We start from the raw sequence: 15,111 nt of genomic DNA on the forward strand, positions 1-15,111 counted from the left end.
ACGGCTGTTACTCTGAAACCTGAAATAAACCTGTTAGTCTCATTGTTAATTAGCAAAGAAGAGACAATCTAGGTGCTCCCCTACATTCCTATTTCTATTTATGAAATCACGTGTCTTTTTTAAAACATTAAAAACATTTAAAGCATTAAAACATAGCATTCCACTACTAGGTACATTTGAGAACCTACAGAGGGAGATTTTCCGACATGCTTAAGGAACGTAGGAGCACAAGCTTTGCTGACTTTCAATGAGGAGTTCTGCTCCTAAACTCCTTAGGTGTTTTTGAAAATCGTCCCCATAAAGAATACCATATTCCCTAATTTCACAGAATAAATTCCTAGTCCTACAAATCCTTACTCATGTGAATAGTCCTTCCTCCATTCTATTCCATTTAAGACAAATGAATGAGAGAATTTCAAAACTTTAGTGCTTCACATATGCTATTTTGGTGTGCTTCTATTAGTAATAATACAGGACAAAGTGTTGTTCCAATATAACATTATTCTCCCATTTCCTTCCTGTAAAACGGAATCTTTCCTTTCCTCACATTTCTAGAGGCTCACACAATTGGGCCCTTAACTGTCCTTACTTGTTCTTATTAGACTGAGGAGGCCACACACTATGGCTATCGACTTCGATAGGAGCAGGATCTTAAGTTGCTTCTATCCTTATAAAAAAATCCAAGAGAATGTATATGGATGGAACCAATAGGGTCCTATGGTAATTTAAAAGGTTTCAGTAAAAAACACTGTAAAAACCTACAGAATTTAATCAAAAATGAAATCTCTTCTGTAGGATTTTGGAGCCGTCCTATAGAATTCTAGAGCAGGAATATGATTATTTTTTAAATTACATTTTCTACGATGGTTCCAAAACACACTAAACAAAGCTCTCCATTTTCTGTTAAATCCTGTAAGACCTTCTTACAAGGTTATTTTTTTGCCTAAGCATTTTGCCACTCTATAGAGCGTGCCTTAATGTTTAATTTATACGCAAACGGCACACTCCTGAGTCCTTACTGACCCGCTGGCTGTGCCACTGGCTGTGTAGAAATGCTAAAGGCAGAGTACTGCACAACGTTCCTGTTACAATAGGCAAGGAAAAACTAAATGCAGGGAGGCTCATGAACGGTATAAAATGCATCCATTTAAGCATCCCTTTCTTCCGATTTTCCTTTTTTTCCACCGGACATTAGGAAAACTGTCAGCTTTTCCTGGTAAGAGAGAGATGATACAATCCACTGAATTTCAGATGGCTTCTTGACAGAATGCAACAAATAAATACAAAGCATTTTATACCCCCCATTAGCCCACATCCCACTCCACTTCCACCTACAGATGTAGGAGGATCTCTCTCTTTCTGAAGATTATTTTCAATTAATTTTTACCTTTAATCAGAAAAGGTAGCTGTAAGTAGAGTTGTTTCACTGTTTGACCTCCCAAAAGCAAACAGCAGACTTTCACCAACAGCTTTTAGGAAGGCTTCCATTCCTCTCGCATCTGTGGATATTCAGGGGCGAAGTTCGTAACAGTATTCATTTCCACTAGAGAGTCTACATTCATTTGGTCTGGCAATTTACCCTGATCGTAATTCACGGCCATTTATTTAAATGTGGAGTGAAGGCAGTTAAATGAGGAAAACAGTGACCAAACGTGGAACAGATCCTAAAGAAATGGGGGTGATGGTGGCTTCAATTTAAGCATTTGTAGTTTTGGAAGGGATCGGCCAGAAATGAAGAAGAAGAAGAACTCTAGTCAGTTTCAGCTCAATGTGTCAAGCCCTGAAATACAGCATGGAAGTGTTGGCAGTTAAAAGGAAACATTCTGCCTAACGTGCAGCATTTGATTATCCAGCGTTCCCCCCTTCCCCCCAGTTTCACATATCCGTACTTTGTATTGTCTTTTATTTTCCCCTCCCACACTTATGTCTCTGTATTTCACATCAAAACTGGAAGTGCCTCCTGCCTGCCAGAAAGGCAAGATGGCTCTGCAGCCCTGCAGCCAATCAGACAGCTTGGCTTGCACCAGAGAGCCTGGCCAGCCGAGTCACATTTTGACCTCCTTCATCTGCTCAGCTGAAAACTTTTGGATCCACGTGAACTTCTGATAGCATTCTGCTCCAGTGCACCAGAGCCTGTACATTACTCCGGGAAGAAATGATGCAGAGGACATGTTTTAACTCCAGAGCACCACCGAGCAATGCTTTTGGAAGGGTCCACCAACCCCAGCTCTTTTTGAAAGTGCCTTTAATTACAGCCACGCTGCTGTCATCGTCATTATTACTATTAAAAACATAGTAAAGTGCTGATGAGAGGTGCTACCTACTTAACCTCCAGTTGAGAGGGAAAGGACCTCAAGAGAAGGTTCCACCCCATGGGACACCGGTGGCCACGCCTTCACTCAGAGGGGAGAAACTGGGCTAAAATAAACAGGGCACAGAAAAACAATGCAAGTACAGGGACAGGAGTGGGATCAACGGTTCAAGAACCGGGTGCCAGAGAGAGATCCTGAGCAGAGAGCCCTAGATAACTCCCACTGCTCACTGAAGCAATTGACAGCGTTTGTGGAGTGACAGGGGCCTGGCCTGCCAACTCTGCAGATGGATGTTCTCCAAGGTAAGCTACAGCGGAGGCAGCAGACATACTAACTTTCCCCGTGCTAGTGGCCCACTCTGCTGCCCTCTGAACTAGAACTGTCCCAAGGGGTGCGGGAGTAGTTCATTCTCTACGTGCGATTGGCTCTTTTACTGCCGAGTCTCCTGGCCAGTATTGCCATAATGGTAGTGGCTTTGTGATGTGGGCCCTTGTCCACTAGGAACTGGACTGAGACCACCCCCTCATTTCACACAGGCTGTCGAACAGCTATTAGGTAGTTATGGCTTCCAATAAATAGCAAGCGGGGCTGTACATGAACCAGGGACCTAAAGGTGATCACTAGGTCCCCTGAGACATACAGCAGCCTCATAGAACCAGAGATGGAAAAGATCTAGTCCAGATCCACCTCTCTGCCGCTAAGGGCCTGTTCTCCAGAAGAATATTCTCCAGTGTTTTGTCCAGATTGATTTTTAAATGTCAAAACAATTGGTTTCCACAGGACACTCTTCCACACTTCAATACAGCTCTCTCCAGTAGTTTTTCATGATATTCATCACCCTGAATTTTACCTTTCTTAATTTCATCCTGTTACTTTTAGTTAGATTCCCTCATAGCACTCTAAATAATTCCTCTCCAGGCTTGGGCTTCAGACTTTTGTAGACTGTTATCATGTCCCCTCTTTGTCATTGCTTTGCCAGGACATCTCGGCCGAAATATTCAGTAATTTTGGGTGCTTCAGTTTCAGGGTGCTCAACTTGAGATACCCTAAAGCAGTGGTTTTCAGCCTGTGGTCTATTTCTAAGATTTCCAAAGGGGTATGCATCTCCATTTGAAATTTTTTAGGAGTCTGCAAATGAAAAAGGGTTGAAAACCACTGCCCTAAAGGGTCCTGATTTTCAGATAGTGCAGTGCACCCCAACCCTCTAGAAATACCTTTATGTTGTCTCAAGTTGGGCACCCAAAAATGGAAGCAGCTAAAATCATTGGACTCTTCTGATAATTGGGGCATTTTAATTTTTTCTCATCCGTCAGCCCCCCCCCCCCCAAACCCACTATTCATTTTGTTGTTGCTCTTCTGGGAATTCCTCCAGTTTATCAACATCTTTCTTTATGAATGTGTGTCTCCCATTGACTTCAGTGAAGCAGGATCAAACCCTTGCTGAGGTACCCCAAAATGTATAGAATTTCCCAGGGGTGTGTGAATCAAATTTCCAATGAAAGAGACTGCTGTACCATCCCCCTACATTGTGAGTTGCTGCAGGCCCAAATTTCACTGGGATTTTTTTCTGTAATCTCCCATCTAATTTGTGGTCTCCTAATTAGTCCTTTTCAAAAAGAACAGGCGTACTTGTGGCACCTTAGAGACTAACCGGTTTATTTGAGCATAAGCTTTTGTGAGCTACAGCTCACTTCATCGGATGCAACAATGTAGCTCATGAAAGCTTATGCTCAAATAAATTGGTTAGTCTCTAAGGTGCCACAAGTCCTCCTTCTCTTTTTGCGAATATAGACTAACACGGCTGCTACTCTGAAACTAGTCCTTTTCAGTAACACTTTCCCCTCCTTATTTTCTCCATATGTGTTTTCCCCAGACCAAATCTCATTGTTTTGCCTCATAGGCCCCAGTTAAATCAGGTACTTAAACATGTGCCTAATTTAAGGCACATCTTTATCCCCTATTGATTCTAATGGGACTACTTAACATACTAAACACTTAGACACAGGCTTAAGCATCTTGCTGATTGGATCATTGACGCAAGCTTCCTCCCCCGCTTGCACGTTATTATTATTCTGATATAAACATAATTTCCTGAAACAAAGAAAGCAAATAAGCTGAGTGTGAGAGGTGAAATTCTGTCCTTAACCCCTCTTGTCGTGTGCCACGTTGCATTCCACATGCATTGTGACACTTGGGCACAAAGGACAGGGGTTGTGTGTTTGTGTTGGTGGCTCAATCTGAATTTCTTTGCTTGGTGTTGCTTTAATTTAGAGTCTGACCTTATCCCCTGGATGTCAAATGCCCATTGGCTTCACTGGTGCAGGATCCAGCCCTTAGTTGTCTGTATTAGTTCCCAGTGTTTTTTTTAACAGCCTGAAAACCGGTAATGAGAGAGTTAGACAAAGGCTCCCAGTCCTTTCTGTTTCAATCCGTGCCTGAGTGTTGGAGGTGCAGTGAAGCTTGGCACACCTCAGCTCATCTTCAACCCATCCTTGAGAGACCTCGGGGCATCTGCTGTAACACAGCTCTTTGACGTGATGTTCCATAATGACGCCCGTTGTTCTTACGGTCTACTACATGGGGCTGATATGATCTTAATACAAATATGCATATAAAAAGCATTCTTACGCCCCACACCTCCATCTCACGCACTTCGCCTGTGCAGTGACCAGATTCCAAATCTAGATGGAACTGTTGTGTTCTCTCTTTCTAATGCTAAATAGAACAATTCCACTTTACCGTCGATTTGCTCTCTCAATAGCATTTCAAATATGCAGTTTAAAAAAATCACGATAAAATAAGCAGATCATGATAGATGATGATTGATGATAGAATTATGACTCATTGGACATATTCCCAAACGGGTAATGTCTATTTGGGATTGTTTCCCTCACTCTGGACTTTGTTAGAATGAGGGCTCCAGAACAAACATGGTTACAGAAATGGCTTTGTATTATACCACCTTGTATTGAGTGGTGTTTGGATATTTGTTTATTGCTGTGTTTGTATTTTGTTCCTAGGTGGTGTTTTTTTCAAGCCTAGAAATGAGCTGCCCCTTTAAGAACAGGGGAAGGAGCTAGTAGCAGCTTGTGTTTGCTGGAAGCTCCCAGGCTCAGAAGAGTGTGTGGAGCCAGCTGCCTGGAGGACCCAGCTTGTTTGAACTTCAGCAAAGGTCAGTGCTGGGTTTAACACACTTATACAAGTCTCGCGTCTGAAGGTGTGACATTAAGCTTGGCAGCCCTCTAGTTCTGCCCTCTGATGCATGGGAGAGTTTAAGCTGCTGCCCATCACCATAGCTTCTGAGCGCCTACCGTGTAAAATCAACAGCAGTAGCAAAGTCCCTAGTGAGCTTCATGGAGCCCCTGGCACATCTTCCTTTGCAGGGTCCGAACGCTCCTTCCTAAGGGTTTGCATTTATTAGGGTTGTCCTGCAAGACCTCTGCACAGGGCACTCTCATTGGCTTGAATGGAAGCTCAGAGCAGATGCCTTCCATTATCGAGACCTTTATTTCCCCCTGAGAGTAGATTTTTTTTTTTATTAATGTTTCCAGAATGAGAGCTGCAGCAGCATATTAGCTGCACGATCTAACAACAAGCCCAGCATGCTGGCTCTGGTGTAATTAAAGGATACACATGTGACCCCAGTATCTATGTATTATGCCACCCGCATCTCTTTGCTCTCTGTGGCACCTGTATCCCTGGGGCCAGTCAGGAATGAAAATTGGCAAGACTCCTGCTCACAGGTATGTCTGTTAAAACAGAAATCTTGATTAGATAGCTCCTGATTTATAAGCGAAGAGGCCACATTGCTAGATGTGGATGCCTGATTCCCTTTCATTTTAATGGCAAATCAGTATGCAAATCTCTTAGGTGGCTTGAAAATCTTAACCCATTATGTATATACTTGCAAAATGTCAGCATGGGTTCTTTGACATCTGCTGCTATTTGTTGTCAGGCGGGGTGAGATTCACCCATGTGCAGAGGGCTAGCCCTCAGCATCTGCCCTGCTTATGTTGATGGCTAAAGTGAGACACAAGTGGTGCATAAGAGTTATGATGGATTTCACCATAGGAAAGCAGAAACTGACTTCTTGGAATAAGAACTGGGGACCTTGAACTTGGGTGTATGAACATTTGGGAAAAACTTTAAGATCCCCGATCCCTGAAGACTTAGGTATAGTCTCTGGCCTTTGCACTAACACTTTGTTCAAAACAATGACCAGTTGAGGTCTAGACTGCACTGTGTACCTAAATCTTCTACCATAATCATTCCAGGAAATGCATCAGATTTTTCATAGTGATGTTTCTTTTCATTCTGAGTGGGTGTTAAATAAGCACATGCTGGCGAGGGCTAAACCTGCAGAAGTTCAAGGCTTGATGTTCAAACACGATGAAGTCAATGGAAGCTCTGAAAATCAGGCCTGCCTCGCTTCAGTTTGGATAAGCAGCCAGAGGGGTCTCTGAACCTCTGTAAGCCACGCTGGTACAGGCTGTCTAGTGAGGTTTCTGATACCTCCTGCCTCTGAGCAGGCTGCGAGAACTTGTAAAACAGCCTCGCCTGTGTTACTTCAGTGCATCCACGTGCTATGCTGGCGGGCACCTGGAGGCTCAGAGCTGGGTGACAATGAAAAATAATGAGAAAAAATTAAGCTGCATCTTATAATTTGAGAAAAGGTATCACATGGATTCATTCTGAGTGTGAAGGAAAGGGACTTGGTTGCTGCCGTTGCAAGTCTCAAAAGCAATGCAGGTAGATTGAATGTGTAAATTGCTAGAGTTTCAGAGGAGCCAAACTGGCCTGACCTTATTCACACCAGGTGCAAAACAAATAAACCCGTATCCAGATGCTTTAGAACTAACAGGCATGAAAACTGCATCTTATGAGTGGTGCTGTCTTCCCCTTTTCATACCATGTATGTTGGCTTCCTGGCAATTTGTTCCTACGTTTGGGGCAGGTCAGTTTCCAAACAGCTTCATACTGAACTGGCCTGTGATGGGGTGAATATAACCAATTTTGGGGGAGCAAAGGGTTAAACTCTTCTGTGGATTATGCCCCTCCCTGTCTGAGCTATCCGGTATGGAAGCAAAGGACTCCAGATGAGCAGAGCACAAAGGTGCTGGGAACAATTAGTGACCCAATATGAAGGGTAAATGGTGTTGGAAGTATGTACTGCACGTTGATATAGTTTAGTACAGTAACTAAAGACTTAATGTCCCGTAATATGCTCGGGGAATTGCGGTGATAAGAAGAGCCTGGGAACAGTATAATAGTGATACTTTATTGTCTTGCCTGTACCTGTGTTTAAAAGAGAGGAAACATTGCTTAATGGTTAAAGCCCAGGACTCAGATTTAAGAGATCTGGACTTTATTCCCAGCTAAGCCACACCTGTTGTAGAACTGCAGGTAGGCCAGTTGCTATGCTCGGCTACCCTGTACCTTGTGCAGTCTCTTGCCCCAGTGTGGGGAGCCATTAAATGATTGAGTAGCTTTCTGATTTAGTAGCTTTCTACACCTAGTTCACACTCACTCTGCACTGATCTAAATAACGAGGTCCAGGGCAACGCTGGCCCACAGACTATCCTCAAAACCTGTTTGTCAAATCGTCCATGTCAATAACCAGAATTTTCTCTTATTATTATTATTTTCCAGTTTAACAGTCGATTGTGTGTATGTGTGTGTGTGTTCTAAGACTCTAAGGAGAGATCTGCAGCTCTGTCCTACGCATCTTCCTAATGGCAGGGTTGTATTATGACTCCGGTTTGGCATATAGTAATTCATAAATACTGAATTAACTCCACCAGGTTTATAAATCTGTATGGAAAAAGATGGATGTGAATTCCTGGTTATAGCAGGCCCTTGAGGAAAGAAATTGGGACTTGTTTATTCCTCTGACGTTGGTGGATTGGAAGAGTGTTGAGCTTGCTAGATCTCATCTCCTGCTCCATCTTAACCCCTTTATTCTGCTTTTTGAGCTGGTAGCTGGAACAGAGGTTGGTAGCATTGTATGTGTGTGGCAATCAACTGTGGTAGGTGGATTTCAAAGCAGTGATTTGCATTTAACGTTTTACCCACTAAGCCGTGTGACTGTGCTACCTTCACTGATCTCTTTGGCCATAGCATCTGACACATGACCCCAGAGCCTCACTCCAATAGTGAAGAAAAGTTCATCATCCATGTAAAATGATTTTAATTAATTCTTAATGATTTGCATTAGGGATTCCAAGCAAGGGAGTTAGATCATTTCATTTACTGCTGGACATGTACAGTTATAATATGCATTGCCTAGTTTAATCTCTTAAACAAGAATATTTGAAATGTATGGGCTACAGTGAGCTCAGGTGAACAGTGCTGAACTTGTTCGGTACCTTTTATAGCTATAGCAAGTTGCTGTTTAAAGGCAATGCCCAGAGTATTAACTAAGAGCATTGATGTGCGAGAGCTATTTTCAAAGAAGGATACATCACTTAAAAAGGTACACGGGGAATTTTCAAAAATAGCTGAACTCTGTTCCCATTGAAGTTATTTTTTTTTTGACAATCCCTCCCTACGAATCTTACCCAGAAGAATATGCCTTCCAGTAGTGTCCCTGATTTTTTTCATGCTCCCGAGCTTTGGGTTCTGTCTCGCACCATGAGCAGAAGTACCAAAATAGTGCAAAAAAGACTGCATGCAAGATTGTCAACAGGAAACAGAAGTGCTGGAAATCTCATGAGAGCTGCTGTTCTCCCAGGATTTCCTGCCCCAAATAAGCACAACAGCAGGTGCATATTTTGAAGAGCTCGGTACCATCTATTCAGCTATTAACGTTGAGAATTAAATGGCCACACGATTAACATGAGGGCTCCGTAAAGACTGCAAAAAAGTGGTGGTGGGGGAGGGAAGCAACCAAAACAGGCTGAATGTGAGTGGTGTTGCTACTCTGTGCGCCAGGTTGCAATGCCACTCACTCAAATTTGGCCCAGCTGCCCCTCCGTCAGGCCAGCAGGGAAGGGGGACTGCCGTTATGCCACCCAGCTCCGGTGAGGTTCTCAAAAGTGTGTGGGGGGAGGCCTGAACCTTCCTGTTTATGTTGTGAGGGGGCAACAGCCACGTGGCCCTTCCGTCTCCAGCACCTGTGATTGCACACACGCATCGGGGGCTTCATGAAATGCTGCCATTAGTGAGATGAGGCTCACGACACCTGTAGGAGGTAGAGATGTATCGTCATTCCCATTTTACAGATGGGAAAATAGGCACAGGAAAGCTAAGAAAAAATCCATGTTTTGAATTGGAATATGAGGAAGAAGAGAAGGAAACTCTGTCAGTCAGTCCCTCCTTTTGTCTTGACAGAATTAGACCAATGGCTGGGGATGACGATGAGCATTAGGAAGGTTTGAAGTTAGAATTGTCATGCGCGGCGAGGAAACCAACCAACCAACAAAAATCTGGGGACAATTAGAACTGAATTTCTGGCAGACAGTACCGCCCGTGTGGCTGGCAGATCTGCTGATGTTGATTGTTGACAGCTTCCTCAGCTTGCTAATTAAAACTGTAAAATTTCAGGTGAATGACAGTAGCTGAAACACGAATTCTGCTTTTTTTTTTTTTTTTTGCAGCTGCTGCCGTTTGTCGGCTATTGCCGTAACTGGTGGATGCTGCCAGTTGCTTAGACAGATGGAAATTAATACTTACATTCCCGTTGTTACACGTCGTCGTCCCGTTTTCATTTGTGTCCTAAAAATCAATTATACGCCCATATTAGCATATATAGAAATAGCACACGTGGCATTTACCTTTGGTGTAGAGGACCAGTCCCACTCACGGCCTGCGTAGGGGCTGGGTAGGACACCAGGGACAGAGGGACGGTGCATGCCCTGCCTGACACAGAAAGGCACTCCGTGTCAGGCCTCAATAAGCCACCATGAAAGCTGTGGGCCAAGGAAGGGGATTGCTAGAACGACATTTACGTGCATCCGGTCGTCCTTACGCCTGGCAGTTGTGCAACCAGTGCAGACGGGAAGCAGCTGTGATTGCACCCCGTAGGCTGGGGTAGTTGCTGTGGTGGGCTAAAGGAAGGGGACGAGGTACTTCACAACACCCCTGCTCACCTGACCTCAGTGGGGATGGGGTGGTTTTCGTCTCCCCAAATCTTCTGCGTTTAACCTGCCCAGACCCTGGACACTCGCGTTCTGTGCAAGTGGGGTGAATTTCATTCTCACAGCCTAGACTTCAGTGTGTCTGCTATAAATGGGGATGAATCTGGGGTAACAGAGAAGTGATGACTGTTTGCACCAATGGCTTACATGTGGGAAAGCTAAAAATTGCTAGGACTATCTCGTTAATTTGGAGTCTGATTGTGAGTATTCAGCTGTGACCTCAACAAAGCAACTTATTGGAACTATCATTATTCTTATTTTTTTTTTTTAATATACGTGATGTCTACGCTTTCTTTTCCTTAATTGCAGTGGGCCGAATTCTGGTCTTGGTTACGGTGAGTCAGTGGAGTCACTCCAGATTTACAGCTGTGTAAATGAGAGAGGTGGAGAGTTTACTTTTTTTCACAGCCAAGTGTCTGTTCTTGCACCACAAGTGCAGAGAGGCGTTTCTGGTGGCGAGCATGAGATTTCAATCCTCACCTGCTCTGAAGTGTAATCTCATGATGGGCGCACTCTCTCTCTCTCTCTCTCTCTCTCCCCCTTTTCATGTATTTTTAAATATCCGTGACTACCTGCTTATGAAAAGTGCCAAGTGGTGGCGCTAGAGAACGGAGTTCTCTGTCTCTCCGCTGAGCAGGTAAAGCTGAGGTAGTGTCTTCACTTGTTTGCCCACATGGTCTCCAGGGTAATAGTGCTCACCCCCCAGCATGCAAAGATCATGAGTCACTCAGGCTTGAGATTAGCTTAAAAAAAATGGAATAAAAAAAGCCCTTGTCTTGTACTTGGGTTGGGTTTCCCAGCTTTTCTCTGCAACCACCAGGGCTAGCAGCTTATTCTAAAAATAAATAACTCGAAGCGGATATTCTGATGATGCCCCGAGCCGGGGCTTTGAGAAGAACATCAAATAATACGAAACTTGAGACAAAATAGTGAGGACTGTCAGCATTGCCGGTTGTGCCCCCGGAACGGCCCCACTCTGAAAATGTAGTTGGCTTCCAGTGTCCTCCATTTTTTCAGTGGTGTCACCAAACACTTGGAGATTGGATCAACTGAGGAAAAAAAAGTGTTTTTGTTTCGTTTTTTCTTTTCATGCTTGGGTGGATCAAACTCCATTTAATCACTTTTGCTCAGACTTCACAATAAATAAACAAACTGTCCTTTGGTAAATCCAAACGAGAGAGGCTGTTCAAATGGACCTTGAAATTCAACTTTAATTATAGCATATGATTGCCAGGTAGGTTATAATCTATACATCTCTGTTGCTAGATGTGTGGTTTGCACAAATAGTAGTTGAGAAGTGGTCTTACTTTATGTTTATTCCTGTTTTAAAAAGTTTGCTGTAAAGAAAATGTCGTCTCTGGAATACAGTTAATACTTTGTTTGCCTCGTACAAATGGTAAGGAAAACTTAAGATCTGCCACCCTTACTCAGCTTGAGTAGTATCTTACTCTGAGCATGTCTGGTTAAGAACAGCTATTCAAAGTCGAGCCCTGCTCCAGCAAATGCTTACATGCCTGCTTAACTTTACTACCATGAGTAGTCCTGTTGAAATAATTGGAGCTACTCCCAGTAGTAAAGTTAATCAGGTGTATAAGTGTATGCAGGATTGAGACCTAAGGTACTACTCAGTGTCCGCATAGGAGAATTTAAAAAAAAAAAGTGTGTGTGTGACACATTTAGTCTAAACTTGAAAAATGGATGCTGGCATCAGACTCCCAGAAGTAGATGCTCTCACAGAGAGAGAGAGAGAGAGAGATAGATATGAAACTAGAGCAGAGAAATTCACCCATTATAGGACCTTGAAACCAGCACTCCAGCCTAAACCATCTGAGGAAGCCTAGTGTCTCATTTATTCAGCAACAGGCCTTGCATTTTTCCTGAATTTCAAGAAAATCCAGCTGACTCCCAGAAAGTGACATCCTGACATGGGTGTCTTTCCATTGGCTAGGTGGGCTTTGGCCAGAAGCTCCTTGAGCCTTGTACTTGACTCCTTCATGCTTAGAAATGCGGCTACAAAAGTGTGTATTGCGCGTGCGTGTGTGTGTGTGTGTGTGTACATTTGATTTCTAGTTACCTGGCTCAGCCCCTGAATTGCCCCTGTGAAGGCTGTGCTGTAGGTTGGAAAGAAACTGTGAGTAGATGCGGGGCTGAAAAAAATTTCAATACCATTTCAATACCAGAGACCAGAAGTAATGGGGTAACGTTTTCAAAAGCGCTGAAGTGACATAGGTTCAAGTGCCATTGAAAGGCTGGTGAAAGTCTGGCTATCTGAGTAAGGGGACGACTTGTGCAGAGGAAAGGAGCTGGAGTGAGAGCGTGTGTGTAAGAAAGGAAGGGAGTTCTTGGGTGAAATCTTGGTCCCATTGAATTCAGAGGAAGTTTTCCATTGACTTCAATAGAACCAAGATTTCATCCCTTATGTTTGTTTAAGGCACTTGATTAGGGACTCAGGAGACACAGACTTATTGCCTGTGTGTCACTGTGTCTGTTTCCTCATTGTATGATCACTTTCCCTACTTTGCATAGGCATTGTGAGGTTAAACTGGTTTAAGGTGTGCAGTGTGCTGTTATGATAATGAGCACCACAGAAAAGTAAGTAGATAAAATAAGGTTCAGAAATGTTGGATGCTACTTGGATAAGGATCCTCTTAGACAGTTCAGATTTGCCTGTCACCATTTTTGTTCAGATTTTGCCTGTCACTATTTTTCATAGTGTGCCTCTAAATAATTAGGGAAATGTTTTGCTCCTCGGTGACAGCGAATGACGTTGCAAAGTGTCTCACTCGTTCCCCTGGGGAAGCTGCATTCGTCTCCCTTCGGCAGATTTCCGAGTAGGGCTGATAGAGATGAGCTGCTCCAGAACCTGCCTCAGTGTGGTTTCACATCACGTCGCTCAGACAGAATTGGTCCTTCTCCCGGAAACCTCCCCCCCCCCGCATTCCTTTTCCCAGCCTGATCAAATACCGATCAGTTGGTGAATCTTGGCTAGGGGCAAATGCTTATTTCTTTCAGGAAAGCTGATCTGGGCATGAGAGAAAATTGCAGCTAGTAGGAAGTGTGTGTGTGTGTACATGCACATGTGGGGAAATGTATCACTCTGCAAAGGTTAGGGCCTGATTAACTATTGGAGGATCAGCATTTGGTCTGAAAACAACTGCCTAGCATCTTTCCACTGGGCTGTTTAGCAAAGCTCCATTATTAACCTCGTTTGTACGCTTGCACATGCATGTGACATACTAAAGGCATGATGGTATTGCCCACTGCAATGCCAATTACTGGATATTAATGGCAGGATAGCATGCATATGCCTAAACTGGGAAGCAGAAGGTTAATAGACGAACAGCACCAGAAGATCCCATTTATCAGTTTCTATTTATCTCTCCTTGGGAGGTGGCAGGTTTACAGTAAATACCTTCTGTCCTCCTAATTTCCTAATGATGGGGATAATGATGGAGAATGGTGAAGTCATTAACTGGGACAGCCTCTGTGCATCACTCTGTCAACCACATCTCTCCAAGACCTGCAATGAAAAGTGATGGGCCCCAGCTGTTCGCCAGATTCTGTTCCCCTCCCCCATTCCCCACTCTCAACCCCAAATGCAGGCTTAGAAAATATTTTCCCCCAAAATTAACTTAAAGTTGTCGCGGTTGTGGGAATGGGAGGGAGCCCCTCTGCGTACTTTGCTCTCATGTGCCCCTGTATGAGAATGAAAAGGGCAGTTTTCTAAACTGAAAATATTCCAGTGCCCTAATACGGTGGACTATTGTTCTCCAAGGACCGAGGACTCAGTTAAAAACTGTGTGCAGTGTTGGATAAGCCAGTGAGTGAGACATGCAAGTAGGTTGTATTAGTAATGCTGAGATATAAGATAACTCGATGGGAATCTTTTTTTTGCTCTCACAGCCTGATAAAGAATAGCCACAAAGGTACTTAACACACTTGCATTATAAATCTCCAAGCATTTCACAGATCCCTATTTTACAAAGGAACACAGAGAGGCAAGTGACTTGCCCATGGTTACAAAGTAAATTGGTGGCAGAGCCCAGATCAGTCAGTTCACCCCAGCTATCTCTAAAGCCCAGCACCTGCCACTTGAAGAAAAACACCCATCAAAAAAAGAAGAGGACTTGCCTTCTGAAAAACAAGTTACTTTTTCTGGGGTTTGTTGAATACTTTTTTAAAAACGGGGACTATTTTAGTGAGTAAATTCTGAGTTTTCTTTAGTGAGTAAATTCTGAGTTCTAAATATCTGAGTTCATTAGACAATTGTTGGGCACTTTCATAAATTCTGAAAATTTCACCACTGGCAACACAAATGTTTGTTGATCTGAAAATTCATCCAGGAAATTTGTCATTTGTTAATTGCTGTTCTTTTGTTGTACAATGTTTCAGTCATTCATTCAAGGAGCCGAAACAATACCATGTGGCCAAATGACTAGTCTTATGACACAAATGTCAAATAGCCAATATTTACACAGAGTTAGTGAATAACTAATACATTTGAAGACATTCAGGATCATATATCAGGGAAAGGTTTCTAACTCTAAGGGTAGTTACGTTCTAGAATAAGCTTCCAAGGGAGGCTGTGGAATCCCCATCAGTGGGGATTTTTACCAACGGGTTGGACAAACACCTGTCAAGGATGACCTAGGTTCACTAGGTTC

General features: G+C 43.4%; 1 long non-coding RNA gene across 6 annotated transcripts in view; it reads left to right on the forward strand.

The window, feature by feature from the left end:
* LOC140910162 (uncharacterized) overlaps window positions 1-15,111 on the forward strand; it is a 378,033-nt gene that overhangs the window by 23,044 nt on the left and 339,878 nt on the right. For all 6 annotated transcript variants that reach the window (XR_012158436.1, XR_012158437.1, XR_012158434.1 and 3 more), the window contains exon 2: window positions 5,333-5,484. This is a non-coding gene — a long non-coding RNA (uncharacterized lncRNA). The remainder of the gene's footprint in view (window positions 1-5,332; window positions 5,485-15,111) is intronic.

Source organism: Lepidochelys kempii, chromosome 4 (genome assembly GCF_965140265.1).
Source record: "Lepidochelys kempii isolate rLepKem1 chromosome 4, rLepKem1.hap2, whole genome shotgun sequence".
Lineage (NCBI taxonomy): Eukaryota > Metazoa > Chordata > Testudines > Cheloniidae > Lepidochelys > Lepidochelys kempii.